Source organism: Stomoxys calcitrans, chromosome 1 (assembly GCF_963082655.1).
Source record: "Stomoxys calcitrans chromosome 1, idStoCalc2.1, whole genome shotgun sequence".
Taxonomy (NCBI): Eukaryota; Metazoa; Arthropoda; class Insecta; order Diptera; family Muscidae; genus Stomoxys; species Stomoxys calcitrans.
The window spans coordinates 163,217,645-163,233,656 of record NC_081552.1 but is presented as its reverse complement, the minus strand read 5'-3'; the positions used below and the strand labels follow the sequence as shown (position 1 = coordinate 163,233,656).

At 37.5% G+C, this 16,012-nt stretch overlaps 1 protein-coding gene and 1 long non-coding RNA gene across 12 annotated transcripts in view; one reads left to right on the top strand and one right to left on the bottom strand.

Moving 5' to 3' along the window:
• Positions 1 to 16,012, top strand: part of LOC106089084 (serine-rich adhesin for platelets) — a 312,770-nt gene that overhangs the window by 52,554 nt on the left and 244,204 nt on the right. The gene's annotated exons all lie outside the window — the stretch shown is intronic.
• LOC106094598 (uncharacterized) overlaps positions 4,190 to 16,012 on the bottom strand; it is a 249,126-nt gene continuing 237,303 nt past the window's right edge. Inside the window, exon 6 of one of the 4 annotated variants that reach the window (XR_009396455.1) lies at positions 4,190 to 4,380. This is a non-coding gene — a long non-coding RNA (uncharacterized LOC106094598). The remainder of the gene's footprint in view (positions 4,381 to 16,012) is intronic. The other 3 variants (XR_009396457.1, XR_009396456.1, XR_009396459.1) reach the window with 3 other exon arrangements.

The window sequence follows — 16,012 nt, the reverse complement described above, 5'->3', positions numbered from 1 at the left end:
GTTAGGATCGAAAATTGGCTATATTGTACTATATATTGCCGATTTAAGGTCTTAGGCCCATAAAAGCCGCATTTATTATACGCTTTTGCTGAAAGTGTAAGGCCAATCGACATCCTTCTTTAGTTTGGCCACGATCGGTTCAGATTTGGATATAGCTGCCATACAGACCGATCCCTCGATTAAAGGTTTTGGCCCCATAAAAGGCTCATTTATTATCCGATTTCGCTGAAATTTGACACAGTGACTCATGTTAGGCTCTTCGACATCCGTGTCCTATATGGTTCAGATCGATCTATATTTGGATATAGCTGCCAAGATCAATATTGGCCCAAAATTGAACGGTGAATGAATGGACCCTATGTGGACATAGCTGCTATGGGTGCAAAACTTATGCATTTTTCACCAGATTATGACGCAAGGTGATTAACATGTATACAAGTAATGACTTTTTATACCCACCACCATAGGATTCATTCATTTAGTCATTCCGTTTGCAACAATCGACCGACCATAAAAAGAATGTGTATTTCGGAACGTCGTAAAATTCTAAGACCATTTAACAATGTCCGTGTGTCTGTCAGTCCGTCGGATGTAATCACTTTACAGCCTCCAAAAATTGAGATATTGAGCTGAAAATTTCCACCGATACGTCATTTTGATGCACACTGGTTAAGTTCTTGAACGGGCCAAATCGGATCATATTTGGATATAGCTGCTATATGGACCGATCTGCCGGTAAAGGTTCTAATGCCCATAAATGCTCTATTTTCTCCCGACATCTGACTTAAATACGGTTTAGATCGGACTGTATTTAGATGTAGCTGCCATATAGACCGATCTGCTGGTAAAGGGCCTAAGGCCCATAAAAGGTGCATATATAATCCGATTTCCCTGAAATTTTAAACAGTGGGTTCTTTTCAACCTCCCGTCATCCGACCTTAATATATTTTAGATCGCACTATATTAAGATATAGCTGATATATAGACCGATCTGCCGTTTAAGGGTTTGGAACCCATAAAAACTGCAATTTTTACCCGATTTTGTTAAACTTTGAAAAAGTGAGTTATTTTAAGCCACCTGAAATCCGCCCTAAATATGTTTTAGATCGAACTATATTTAGATATAGCTGCCATATAGACCGATCTGTCGTTTAAGGGTTTGGAACCCATCAAAACTGCAATTTTTACCCGATTTCGTTAAAATTTGAAACAATGAGTTATTTTAAGCCTTCCGACATTTTCCCCCAATATGGTTCAGATCGGACTATATTTCGATATAGCTGCCTATAGACCGATATGTCGATAAAGGGTCTGAAGCACATACAAGCTTTATTTTTTATCCGATTTCGCTGAAATTTGAAACAGTTAGTTGTTTTAAGCCACCCGAAATCCGCCCCAAATATGTTTTAGATCGACTTATATTTAGATATAGCTGTCATATAGACCGATCTGCCGTGTAAGGGTCTGGAATCTATAAAAGCTATATTTATTACCCAATTTCTCTGCAATTTGAATCAGTGAGTTGTTTTAAACCACCCGCCATCTGACCCAAATACGGTAAAGATCGGATTGAATTTAGATATAGCTGTCATGTAGACCGATATGCCGATTAAGGGTCTGAAGCTCATAAAAGCTTTATTTATTACCAGGTTTCATTGAAATTTGAAATAGTGAGCTGTTTTAAGGCTTCCGACCCAAATATGAGTCACATCAGACTATATAGATATAGCTGTCATATAGACTAATCTTCCAAATCAGGGTCTTATGAGATCTCGGGACCTGAATAAAATATGATCGAGACCAGCCCCTATTAAGATATAAATACGTATAAAGTAGTGGAGTTATAATAAAATAGGATGATTACTATATCCTTGTTTAATTTTGTTCAGATCGGTCCAGATTTGGTTATAGGTGCCATATAGAACGATCTATTGATTTAAAATCTTAGCCCTATAAAAAGCGTATTTATTATCCGAATTCGTTGAAATTTGACACAGTGGCTTATATTAGGCTTTTGGATATTTTGGTCAACAAAAATGAACAGTGACTTATACAATATTTATTAAACCACTCAATGTTCATGCCGAATTCGAGTGCATAAATTATCCAGTTTACGCCCGACTTTTAGAAGTTTTTTTAGAAATTTTTAGATTTTTTTTTAGAAATTTAGTTTGAACAGATGATTTTAATTTGTGAAATATTACTGTTAAGAAGCTACCTGACCTGTAGGGCATAATTTTATTCTACATACCAAACTTCTATCAAACCAGCAAAAGAGCTTATGGGAACCGAACAAGGATGATCGAGAGACCGGTTTACATGGGAGTTAAATCGGGTTAAAGACTGATTTTGCTTGGAAGTCATAACGAAACACTACATGGAAAATTTCAACCAAATAGGACAAAAATTGCGGATTTCAGGGGCTCAGGAAGTCAAATCAGGCGATCGGTTTATATAAGAGCTATACCAAGTTATAGACCGATTTAGGCCGTACTTGACATAGTTGTTGGAAGTCATAAGAGAACTCCACCTGCGAAATTTCAGTCAAATCGGAAAAAAATTGCGTCTTCCAGGGGCTCAAGAAGTCAAATAGGGAGATCGGTTTATATTTGAGTTATATCAGGTTATAGATAGATTTGGATCATACTAGGCACAGTTTTTGGAAGTTATAACAGTACACTACATGCAAAATTTCAGCCAAATCGGACAAAACTTGCGGCTTCCAGGGGCTCAAGAAGTCAAATCGGGAGATCGCTTTATATGGGAGCTATATCTAAATCTGAACCGATGTGACCCATTTGCAATCCCCAACGACCTACTTCGATATTAAATGTTTGTGCAAAATTTCAAGCAGCTAGCTTTGCGCGTTCGACCTCTATCGTGATTTCGACATGGCTAGTTCGATTCAGAATGTCGAGACGATCAAGAATATATATACTTTATGGGGTCTTGATGAATATTTCGAGGTGTTACAAACGGTGGGTGGGTGTAAAAACCAGATTATGGAAAGCATGCATTGATGATTATAAACATCCAGTGAGACACACATTTACAATTGTATTTTATTTTATCTTCTAACATTCCCTTAATAATTAACCACCAGTCATTTTCAGCTAACTAACTTTTTTCTATGAGTGGATGATTTAGACCATTGTGATACCGCAGGAAAAGGAAGATGCCCTCTATATCCCACCGTTGAACCATCCAGATCGCTTTAAAAAGCCCAACAACTTGCGAATGATTCAATCCGCTATTACAAACAAATTTTCAAATATATTAGAACCTAATCTGGAACTACTTTCGACTGCCAGTGCGGGACACACACATCAGATTTGCTATAGTTTCTTCTTCTTCGACGTCCTCACAGCCTCGACAAAAGTCGTTACTGGCAACCTTAAGTCTGTCAACGTGTTTTTCGATCAGAAAGTGGCCTGTCATGACGGAAATTATGACTGAGACATCTGTTCTATCCAGCGACAGAAAAGCGGTGGACCTTTTTAAGTCTAGATTTGGCCACATAATTTTATATTTCAATATTAGTTCAATCGGACGAAAGTATACATCGGAGCTTTATTCAAATCTGAACCGATTTTTTCCATTTTAAATAGCTCGTCTCTAGGTCAATAAAAAGCCTATGCCAATTTTAACGACGATGGGATGAAAATTACGATCTTTACTTTGATACAAATTACTAAGGACAGATAGACAAACAGACATAACTAAATCGAATCAGAATGTGATTTTGAGTCGTTCGGTAAACTAATGAATGGGTATATCTCTCTTGCTTCTGGGTGTTACAAACAAATACCATATACCACAGTAGTTGGGTATAAAAATAAGATTCGGACCCTAAAACTGGGGGCTCATATTCTGGCGTGGATATTCCTATGCCAAACATAGTCAGAATATAAAATTTCAAAGCAAATCATTACAGTTTATGTTACTAAACTCATACATGCTGCGTTTTATTTTAGTAGTGGACAGACAAGCCGTTAAGGACAAAAAAACACAAACAAAGTTCTTAGTGCAGGTATGTTTTTTTGCCATGAAATGGTAATGCCATTTACTAATCTGTCAAAACAATACGAGGAAAATAATTAAAATATTTTTAAATATATAAATAAAATTTTCAAAATATGTGTCAAATAAAATTTATTAATATTTGTGTAAGCAATTCTATAAATAATTGGTTTCATTTTTATTATGGCATTCATAATAGAGGTATATCTGCAGGTGGCCACACGGATTTGTGAAAAACATATCATGGCAATCCCGACGGCAGATGTTGAACATAGCCTGTTGTAGTAATTTATCCAGAACTTCCTTGTCCTGCATAGGTGTCATTATCATACAAATTTCATTGCACAGTCGTATATAGAACTAAAATAAAACACAGATATAATTATATTATTACGAGTATTAGCTTTCAATGCTGTGCTAAGGAACCAATTTGTAAAGTTTGTGGCCTAGTGTATATTGGTAAAATGTTCACATATATTTATGTTCGCACACACACTTAATCGCAAAAGGTCATTCTGTTAGCCAACAAAAAGAGTTAACCCAGAGGCGGAAAACAGTTGCTCTTATCTTAAATACTAATGGAAGTAAACGTTACAAGAGAGCTCATACACATGCAGACTCAACTTCTAGCAGTTGCATTATAGAAGGCCTAAACACAGCATTTTGTTAGCCAATGAAAATGCCACTAGTCATTCCATGACAACTTCTCAGAATATGGCTAAATGAATGAAATGTAATATACCACCACTGTGATACGGGGTTTTATAATTTTGTGCAATTGTTTGCGACGAAGGAAAAGAGCTGGACCCATTGATAACATTGGTATACTTATTGACTTTGAATCACTTCCTGATTCGATTTAGCTGTCTTAATTCGTTCGAACGAATAAAGATATCCGCTTGAAATATTGCACCGATACTTCTCTTCAATATAGGTTATTGGGGATTGCAAATGGGCCATAACGGTTTAGATTTGGATATAACGCCCATATAAACTGATCCCAAGTTTTGATTTCTCAAGCCACTAGAGGCCTCAATTTTCAATCGATTTGGCTGAAATTCGGCATAGAGACTTCTGTTCCGACTTCCAATATATGTGCCAAGTGTGAACCGAATCGGCCTATATATAATATAGCCCATATATTCTGATATAGCCCCCATATAAACCGATCCTTGGACTTGACTTCTTGAGTTCTTAGAGACCTCAATTTTCACTTGATTTGATTGACATTTGGCACAAAGATTTCTGTTACGACTTCCAGATGCTCTACGTAAAGTATGATCTGAATCGGTCTACATACTGACATAGGCCTCTATAAATATCGATATCCCATAGAAGACCATTGAGACCATAGAAGTCGTAATTATTCCGTTTGCAACACCTCAAAATATTCGTCTAAGACCCCATCAAATATTTATATTCTTGATCGTCTTAACGTTCTGGGTCGATCTAGCCATGTGCGTCCGTCCGTCGAAATAACGATAGTTGTCGAACGTGTAGCGCTAGCCGCTTGAAATTTTGTACAGACACTTAATATTAATATGTATGTCGTTGGGGATTGCAAATGGGCCTCATCGGTTCAGATTTAGATATAGCCCCCATATAAACCGATCTCCCGAATTGACTTCTTGAACCCCTGGAAACCGCAATGTTCCTCCGATTTGGCTGAAGCTTTGCGTGTAGTGTTCTGCTATGACTTCCAATATCTGTGCAAAGTACGGTTCAAATCGATCTATAACCTGATATAGCTCCCATATAAACCGATCTCCAGATTTGACTTCTAGAGCCCTGACAAGTCCCAATTTTAGTCCTATTTGGCTAAAATTTTGCATATAGTGTGTTGTTATGAGTTTAAACAACTGTACTAAGTACGGTTCAATTCGGTTTATAACCTCATATAGCACCCATATAAAACGATCTCCCGATTTGACTTTTTGAGTCCTTACAAGTCATAATTTTTGTACGATTTGGCTGAAATTTTGCATGCGGTGTTCTGTTACGACTTCCAATAACTGTGCCATATACGGTCCCAATCGGTCTATAAACTGATATAGCTCCCATGTAAACCGGTTCCTCGATCATCCTTGTTCGGGTCCTAGAAACTTTAATTTTAGTTGGTTTGACAAAAGTTTCATTTGTAGAATAAAATCATGCCCTTCAACTAAATTTATTTTGCATAGATTTTTAGCAGAATCAATGGTGGTGGGTTCCCAAGATTCGGACAGGCAGAACTTAGCACTCCTTTATTTTATTTTTTAATCAAACCTTAAATCGGCAGATCGGTCTATATGGAAGCAATATGTAAACACGGTCCAATCTGGACCGTAATTGAGGTAGATGGCAAGGGATCTTATACAATTTACTGTTTTAAATTCCAGCGAAATCGGGCAAAAAATACCCATTTTTTTCACTCAAGACCCTAAATCGGCTAGATCGTTCTATATGATCTGTGCAAAATTTCAGCTCAATATTTTAATTTTTGAAGGCTGTAGTGTGGTTGAAACGTAGCATGATTCAAGGGCAAGAGTAAACTCAAATTCATAACTACTCCCCAAGATTACGCAAAAACAATTAAAGATCCGTTAAGTTCGGCCGGGCCGAACTTTGGATACCCACAACCTCGGGTATATATGTAAACCACCTTTCATCAAAATCCGGTTAAAATTGCATATCTTATGTCCCATAGCAGTTATATCGAAATATGTTCCGATTTGGACCAAATACTAATAAGTACAAGTCATTGTTCAATTGTGTATAACAAAATATTGGTCTTTTTAGTAGCTATATCTAAAAATAAACCGATCTGAACCATATATGACACGGATGTTGAAAAGCCTAACATAAGTCATTGTGTCAAATTTCAGAAATCGTATTATAAATGCGCCTTTCATAGGGCCAAGACTTTAAATAATAGAGGTCTATATGGCAGCTATACGCAAATATTGATCGGTCTAGACCAAATTGCAGAAATATGTGGAGGGGCTTAACTCTCTTTCACAAATTTCGGCAACATCGGACAATAAATGCGCCTTTTATGGGCCCAAAACATTAAATTGAGAGATCGGTCTATATGACAGCTATATCCAAATAATTGCGCTTCCATATAGATCCATCATCCTATTTTATATAACTCCACTACCATATCCATAGTTATATCTAAATAGAGGCTGGTTTGGATCATATTTGATTCAGGTCTGGAGAACTCTTGCACAAGTCACAGTTTCAGCAAATCAGGTAATAAATCCGATTTTTTTTTTTTGGATTAAGACCCTAAATTAGAAGATCGGTCTATATGGCAGCTATATCTAAATATAGTCTGATCTGGATCATATTCTGGTCGGATGACGTTAGGATAATGACGGATAATAAATGCGTCGGTTGCGGGATTTAGACACTATGACGGCTGATCGGTCTATATGACAGCAATATCTATATATAGTCCGAACTGAACCATACATGGGTCGAATCTCGGATGGCTTAAAACAAGTCGCTATTTCAAATTCCAGTGAAATCGGACAATAAATGCAGATTTAAAGGGTTTCAGACCCTAAATCGGCAGATCGGCCTATATTTCAGCTATATCTAAATATAGTCCGATCTGATTTCCCGATTTGGGTCGGATATCGGGAGGCTTAAAACTACTCAGTATTTAAAATTTCAGGGAATTCAGGCAATAAATGCAGCTTTAATGGGCTTCCGACCCTAAATTTGCAGATCGGTCTATATGGAAGCTATATCTAAATAAAGTCCGATCTGAACCATATTTGGGTCGGATATCGGAAGGGTTAAAACAACTCACTCTTTTCAATTCGGATAATAAATGCAGCTTTTATGGGTTTTAGACCCTAAATGAGCAGATCGGTCCACATGACAGCTATATCTAAATAGAGTCCGATCTAAACCAAATTTGGGTCGAATTTCGGGAGGCTGAAAACATCTCACTATTTCAAATGTGCAGATCGGTCTTTATGGCAGCTTTATCTTACAATGATTCGATTTGGCCCATTCAAGAACTTAACCTGCGTGCAGTAGTAAGACGTATCTGTGCCAAATCTCAATTTTTAAAGTCTTACAGTGATTACAGCAGACGGACGGACAGACACACTGGCATCGTTAAATCGTCTTAAAATTTAAAAACTATCTGATATATGTATACTTTATGTTGTCGGAAATTGATAATTCGATCTGTTGGAAACGGAAAGCCTAAATGAATATATCCCCTATCGTATGGCGGTGGTGTCTTAAATTTTTTTTTAATATAAGGCATTCTAAAAATGATGTATAAGATGCCATTTTCAGCGGTATTTTTTAAGACATTATTAATTAACGCAATCTTTCAAGATGCAAGTTGTAGAAGTAAAAGGTGATGCCCTGTTTGCCAGTGACACGCCGTGTAAATTTGAAAGCGAGTGCGTATGTATCTGGAATGACTACTGAATACTTTGCAGGCATTTTAAAAAACCTGCCGCACACATCCTTCCGCCTCTGGGAAGTTGTGCATGTTACACATAACTTCATTTCATGGACGTGAAATGGGCATAGGGGTTGCTAAAAGGATTTTATGAAGGAGCATTTTTGCACTTATTGGTGTTGTTGTTTTCGTTATATCTCTTTTTTTACTGCTACATATTCTTTGTCCTTCATGTATGGAATCAGGCCCATAATAAAAGCGTACGCTTCGAGGCAATTTTCCTTGGGTATAAGGGTGGGTCTATTAAAATTAAAGACATTTGTGAAGACGTTTGTTTCATGAACTGCTTTCGAAAAAATCTTCATAGGGTGACAAAAATATTGCGAGATAAGTGTAACATATTAATTCACGTGAGCAATTTTTAGCCATTTCGGAGATTAGTGCCTCTTATTGCCCAGGATTTCAATTTGGAGAAGGTATATTTCCGCCAAACAGTTGATACTTGTTCAAAAAGCTTTACTGTACATCCAATATTGACCGATTAATGACGATTAAGGGGTACACTCAAAGAAATTTGTCAATAAAATCAGCAAATATGTTTGTTGTAATAGCAAAAACTCGGTTGAAAATGAAACAGCAGTAATTTGTTGCTTAAGCAGCAATCATTTTCTGCTGTTTTCATATGGCGAAAAATAAAAAAAAGCTCAAAAACGTCATATTGGGTTGCCCAAAAAGTAATTGCGGTTTTTTTAAAAGAAAGTAAATGCATTTTTAATAAAATTTAGAATGAACTTTAATCAAATATACTTTTTTTACACTTTTTTTCTAAAGCAAGCTAAAAGTAACAGCTGATAACTGACAGAAGAAAGAATGCAATTACAAAGTCACAAACTGTGAAAAAATTTGTCAACGCCGACTATATGAAAAATCCGCAATTACTTTTTGGGCAACTCAATAAATACTTCAAACAATTTTTTTTCATCTTTTCTTTTAATTTTACATGTATATTACGTATTTTTTTTTTTTTTTGTTTTGATTTAATACAATTTGCTTTATTTCAACAAATTTAAATATAAGCAGACAAAATAACCACTACTTTCATATTCATGATTTTAAACACACAATGAACGACTACAATTGGGAATTTTTTTATATTTAGGTAGAGCTAATCCTTCAATAGTTGTTATGAAGTTCCAAAATTTTGAATGGATTTTTTAAAAGATATAAAATTTTTATTTTAATTTAAGCAGGCAGTGTTTGCTGATATCAGCACAATTATTTTTCTGGGTGTATAGAAAGCTCTATTACAATTTGCCGTTTCGCGTCTCAGCGAAGTACAAGCATGCTCGGTCGGCCGGGTCGAATTAAAGCTTCTAGGAACCGAACAAGGATGGTAGAGAGACCCCCAAAAAGGTGGGCTGGCTTCGCTAATGATGCTAGCTTTATCAGGTTATAGACTGATTCGGACCATACTTGGAACATCTGTTGGAAGTCGTAAGAGAACTCCGCATGCAAAATTTCAGCCAAATCAGACAAAAGTTGCGGCTTGTAAGGACTCATACAGTTAAATCGGCAGATCGGCTTTTGTGGGATTAAGACGGATTTTGACCATACTATGCCAAGATGTAGGAAGTCATAACTGAACACTACATTCAAAATTTCATCCAAATCAGACAAAAACTTTTGCTGGTATGGTCTCACCAATCCAATCGGGAGAACGGTTTATATGGGAGCTATATCAGGTCATAAACCGATTTGCATCCTATTTGCAACAGTTATTAAAAGTCATAACGGAACACCGCATGCAAATTTCCGTCAAATCGGACAAAAATTGAGGCTTCCAGGGGCTCAAGAAGTCAAATCGAGAGATCGGTTTATTTGGAAGTTATATCATACTAAAGACCGATTTGGACCGTACTTGGCACAATTGTTAGAAGTCATAGCATTACACTTTGTGCAAAATTTAAGCCAAATCGGACCCAAATTTGTGGGTTCCAGTGGCTCCATTAGGAGCTACATCAGGTTATAGACCGATTAAAACCGTACTTGGCACAGTTGTTGGAAGTCATAACAGAACACTTTGTTCAAAATTTTAGCTAAATTGAACAAAAATTGCAGCTTCCAGGGGCTCAAGAAGTCAAATCAGGAGATCGATTTATATGGACCTGGACAGATGTAAATAGGCCATTGCAATCCCCAACGACCTACATCAATAGTAAGTATCTGTCCAACATTTCAAGCGGCTAGTCTTATGCGTTTGACTTCGCCAGATGGACGCATGGATGGACGTACATGGCTAGATCGACTCAGAACGTCGAGACAATCAAGAATATATACTTTTTGGTGTCTTAGATCAATATTTCGAGGTGTTACAAACGGAATGACAGATTAGTATAGTATATCTATATGACAGCTATAATCACAAATGTTCTGATGCAGACTTGCTAACCATTATTACGGAGAGGAGAAATTGGGTTAAAAAATTGTCATTATTGCGTTAACGAAGTTCAATCGGAAGATCGGGTCATGTGGTAGCGATATTCATAAGCGATCCGGTTGAATCAAATCCACCATAGAATTTTCACCTCGAAATATCGACTTGCGTTCCCATAGCGAATATATATTCTTTGTTGTCTTGACTTTATAAATCGATCTAGCCATGTCCGTCCATCCTTATGTAGAATTCATCATAGCGGTCGAACGAACAAAGACATTTCCCTGAAATTTGAGCTGATGTAAGTCGTTAGCGATTGTAAATGGGTCCAATTCGTTCTTCACGGACCGTGCAAAGAAATTGACATATACGGTTCATGAGGGAGGGTATATAAGCAAGCTTACCACACTTTTACTTGTTATACCCTCCACCATAAGATGGGGGGTATACTAATTTCGTCATTCTGTTTGTAACTACTCGAAATATTCGTCTGAGACCCCATAAAGTATATATATTCTTGATCGTCGCGACATTTTATGTCGATCTAGACATGTCCGTCCGTCTGTCCGTCCGTCCGTCCGTCTGTCTGTCGAAAGCACGCTAACTTCCGAAGGAGTAAAGCTAGCCGCTTGAAATTTTGCACAAATACTTCTTATTAGTGTAGGTCGGTTGGTATTGTAAATGGGCCATATCGGTCCATGTTTTGATATAGCTGCCATATAAACCGATCTTGGGTCTTGACTTCTTGAGCCTCTAGAGTGCGCAATTCTTATCCGATTGGAATGAAATTTTGCACGACGTGTTTTGCTATGATATCCAACAACTGTGCCGAGTATAGTTTAAATCGGTCCATAACCTGATATAGCTGCCATATAAACCGACCTTGGGTCTCGACTTCTTGAGCCTCTAGCGTGCGCAATTCTTATCCGATTGGGATGAAATTTTTCACGACATGTTTTGTTATGATATCCAACAACTGTGCCAAGTATGGTTGAAATCGGTCCATAACCTGATATAGCTGCCATATAAACCGATCTTGGGTCTTGACTTCTTGAGCCTCTAGAAGGCGCAATTCTTATCCGATTGGAATGAAATTTAGCATGACGTGTTTTGTTACGATATCCAACAACTGTGCCAAGTATGGTTCAAATCGATCCATAACCTTATATAGCTGTCATATAAACCGATCTTGGGTCTTGACTTCTTGAGCCTCTAGAGGGCGCAATTCTTATCCAATTTGAATGAATTTTGGCACGTAGTATTTTGTTATGATATCCAACAACTGTGCCAAATATGGTTTAAATCGGTTCATAACCTGATATAGCTGTCATATAAACAGATCTGGGGACTTGACTTCTTGAGCTTCTAGAGGGCGCAATTCCTATCCGATTTGGCTGAAATTTCGCAAGACGTTTTTTATTGTTACTTTCAACAACTATGGCAAATAAAGTACAAGTCGGTTCATAACCTGATATAGCTGCCATATAAACCGATCTGGGATCTTGACTTCTTGAGCCTCTAGAGGTCGCAATTATTATCCGATTTGCCTGAAATTTTGTACGACGGATTCCCTCATGACCATCAACATACGTGTTTATTGTGATCTGAATCGGACCATAGCCCGATACAGCTCCCATATAAATCGATCTCTCTATTTTACTTTTTGAGCTCACAAAGAGCGCAATTCTTACTCGAATTGGCTGACATTTTACACAGGTCTCCAACATATAATTTAATTGTGGTCCAAACAGGACCATATCTTGATGTCAGAGCAAATCTTTTCTTATATCCTGTTTTGCCTAAGAAGAGATGCCGGGAAGAGAACTCGACAAATGCGATCCATGGTGGAGGGTATATAAGATTCGGCCCGGCCGAACTTAGCACGCTTTTACTTGTTTTATCTCAAAAGTTGAATCGAGAGATAGATATATGTATATGGCAGTTTCAGTATTGGACAAAACATTTGCAACTAATCTAAGCTATCCACAGAGATTAGCATGTCCGCCTATGATGCCGGGGTTCAAATCTCGGTGTGATCATCAGAAAAAATTTCAGCTAAAACTTCTCTACCAAGTGATGTCGTTATGCTGCACGGCGTTTGAATTCGGCATAAAAAGGAGGCCCCTTATCATTGAGCTTAAATAACTTTAATCGGACTGCACTCATTGATATGAGAGAAGTATCCCCTGTTCCTTAGCGGAATGTTCATGGAAAATTAAATTTAGTCGTAGTAGTATGCTATGCAGATATCACACAATTGAAATTTCCATAGTATCTGTGATGATATAAGGGGTAATTTTGAGAACATTTCATCTTCAGTCTCCCCTAAGGTATGTGAATGAGAATGTGGCTGACTGAGAATAGGGAAACGGCAATAAGAGTAACAATGGAAAGTGGAAGATAGATATTTATGAGCTGCTATTCACATTTGTATATGTTATTATAAGACGTTGGTGTCAATAATTTAACATTCCTTAAGTTTTAGATTATTTTTTCAACCTCACACTGTGTGGATATTTTTGCCACCATGCTTGGTCCCAGTGACATTGAAGCAAGAGCAGCAGAGTTTACTTCGCAATCAACATGTATTAGAACAAACAGAGGAATGCTAACATAAGTCCACACCCATTTTTGTGTTTTACAACAATGTTATCATGAAACTAGTTGGGTCAGTGTGCTTTGCTATAATCAAAAGAGATTGTTAAAAAAAATACTATAATGACGCTGGTGTTCAGAGTATCAAGACGTTTAGGTCCATTGGTCCTTCACGGATCCACATTATTTAATTCGTTTATCGTATTTGATATTTACTTCAAAATACTTGTCTAAGAAATTTTTTGCAGAGGTCGTTTCTGGATGAACATAATACCAAATTGGGATATAAAGTTTTTACTCTACTCCCTCACACTTCCACTTGGGAACAAACAATGTTTATGGCATGACATGAACCCAGAGTATTGGACCCACACTTGGACCAAATACCTTTCATTTGATGCCAATATTGTCCCAATCGGTAAATATGTCCATTGGTTGTGAAACATTCCCCAATGTTGCTTCATCCCAATTTTCCTAGCAACATTGTTTAGTTTTGGTTAGGCATAAAAGTTGCCAAAGGTTTCTCTTATAACTGTAGACTTTGTTAAGTTTCATTCTAGTCAACTTAGATTTTGTTATATATATATATATATATATATATGGGTTTCGGGCAATTTTTCACAACTAGAGCTTTTGGAAGCGTATTTTTATCCGTTGTTCTACAACTTTTGCACAATTTTGCACCCAGCACCATAGGAAAACTAATATTGATCTGCGCCTTGACATTCAAAGTCGATATTGTTGTAGGCCTTTGGGATTGCAAATGGGCCAAATCGGATCAGATTTGAATATAGCACCCACATAAACCAATCTCACGATTTGAAAAAATGAAACCTTGGAAGCTGCAATTGTTGATCGATTTGGTTAAAATTTGGCCCGTAGTACAGTTTTACCTAGAGATTGAATTCTACCGGGTAGATACCCATCTACCCTATATGGCAGCTATATCTAAATATAGTCTGATCTGGATCATATGCTGGACGGATGACGGGAATACAAGTCACTGTGTCAAATTCCAGCGAAATCGGATAATAAATGCGTCGGGTGCGGGATTTAAAAAATAGTTCGGCTGATCGGTCTATATGACAGCAATCTTAATTATTGTATAAAAATCAATTTGTTTTTGTTTGTAGGTTTGTTTGTTTGTTTCTTTGTATGTTTGTGTATTCCTTATAGACTCAGAAACGGCTGAACCGATTTTCTTTAAACTTTCACAGATGGTGCATAATGACCCCTTGGTGAAAATAGGGTACTTCATTTTTTGATATCTGAAGGGGGAGCGGACCCTCCCCCTTACCCTAATTTTCAGAAACGCCAGATCCCGGAGATGGGTGGTGCTTAAAATAAAAATTTTGTATCCAAATTTCGGATGGGGTACCTAGGGGGACAGCCTCACGTTAAAACCTACCAAACATATATTTAGACCAATCACGACAATATGGGACTCAAATGAAAGATATTTAGAATAAGAAAACTTATCTGATATCCAATTGTCGACCCAGTGCTAGGGGGACCACCCAAGCTCCAAAACACCCCTAAATCGGACATATTTACCGACCATGGCAATATGGGACTCAAATGAAAGGTATTTGCGAGTAGAATACGAATCTGATATCTAAATGTGGAACCACGTTTCTGGGGGTCCACCCCTTCCCCAAAATACCCCCCAAACTGGACTTATTTACTGACCATGGGAATATGGGGCTTAAATAAAAGGTATTTGAATGTGGAATACGAATCTGATATCCAAATATGGGACCAAGTGTTTGGGGGGCCGCCTCTCACCAAAAAAATCCCCCAAAGGGTAAAAATTTACGACCATAGCAATATGGAGCTCAAATGAAAGGTCTTTGGGAGTAAAGCACGAATTTGATATCAACATTCGGGAAAGGTGTCTATTGGGCCACCCTACTCCCACAACACCACCCAAATAGTAAGTATTTTCTGACTATTGCAATATGAGTCTCAAATAAGAGGGCTTTTATAGTGGAACACGAATCCGCTATATATATAAAACAAGTAAAAGCGTGCTAAGTTCGGCCGGGCCGAATCTTATATACCCTCCACCATGGATCGCATTTGTCGAGTTCTTTTCCCGGCATCTCTTCTTAGGCAAAAAAGGATATAAGAAAAGAGTTGCTCTGCTATTAAAACGATATCAAGATATGGTCCGGTTCGGACCACAATTAAATTATATGTTGGAGACCTGTGTAAAATTTCCGCCAATTCGTATAAGAATTGCGCCCATTGGGGCTCACGAAGTAAAATAGAGAGAACGATTTATATGGGATCTGTATCGGGCTATAGACCGACTCAGACCATAATAAACACGTTTGTTGATGGTCATGAGAGGATCCATCGTACAAAATTTCAGGCATATCAGATAATAATTGCGACCTCTAGGGGTCAAGAAGTCAAGATCCCAGATCGGTTTATATGGCAGCTATATCAGGTTATGAACCGATTTGAACCTTATTTGACACAGTTGTTAAAAGTAACAAGTAAAACCGTGCTAAGTTCGGCCGGGCCGAATCTTATATACCCTCCACCAT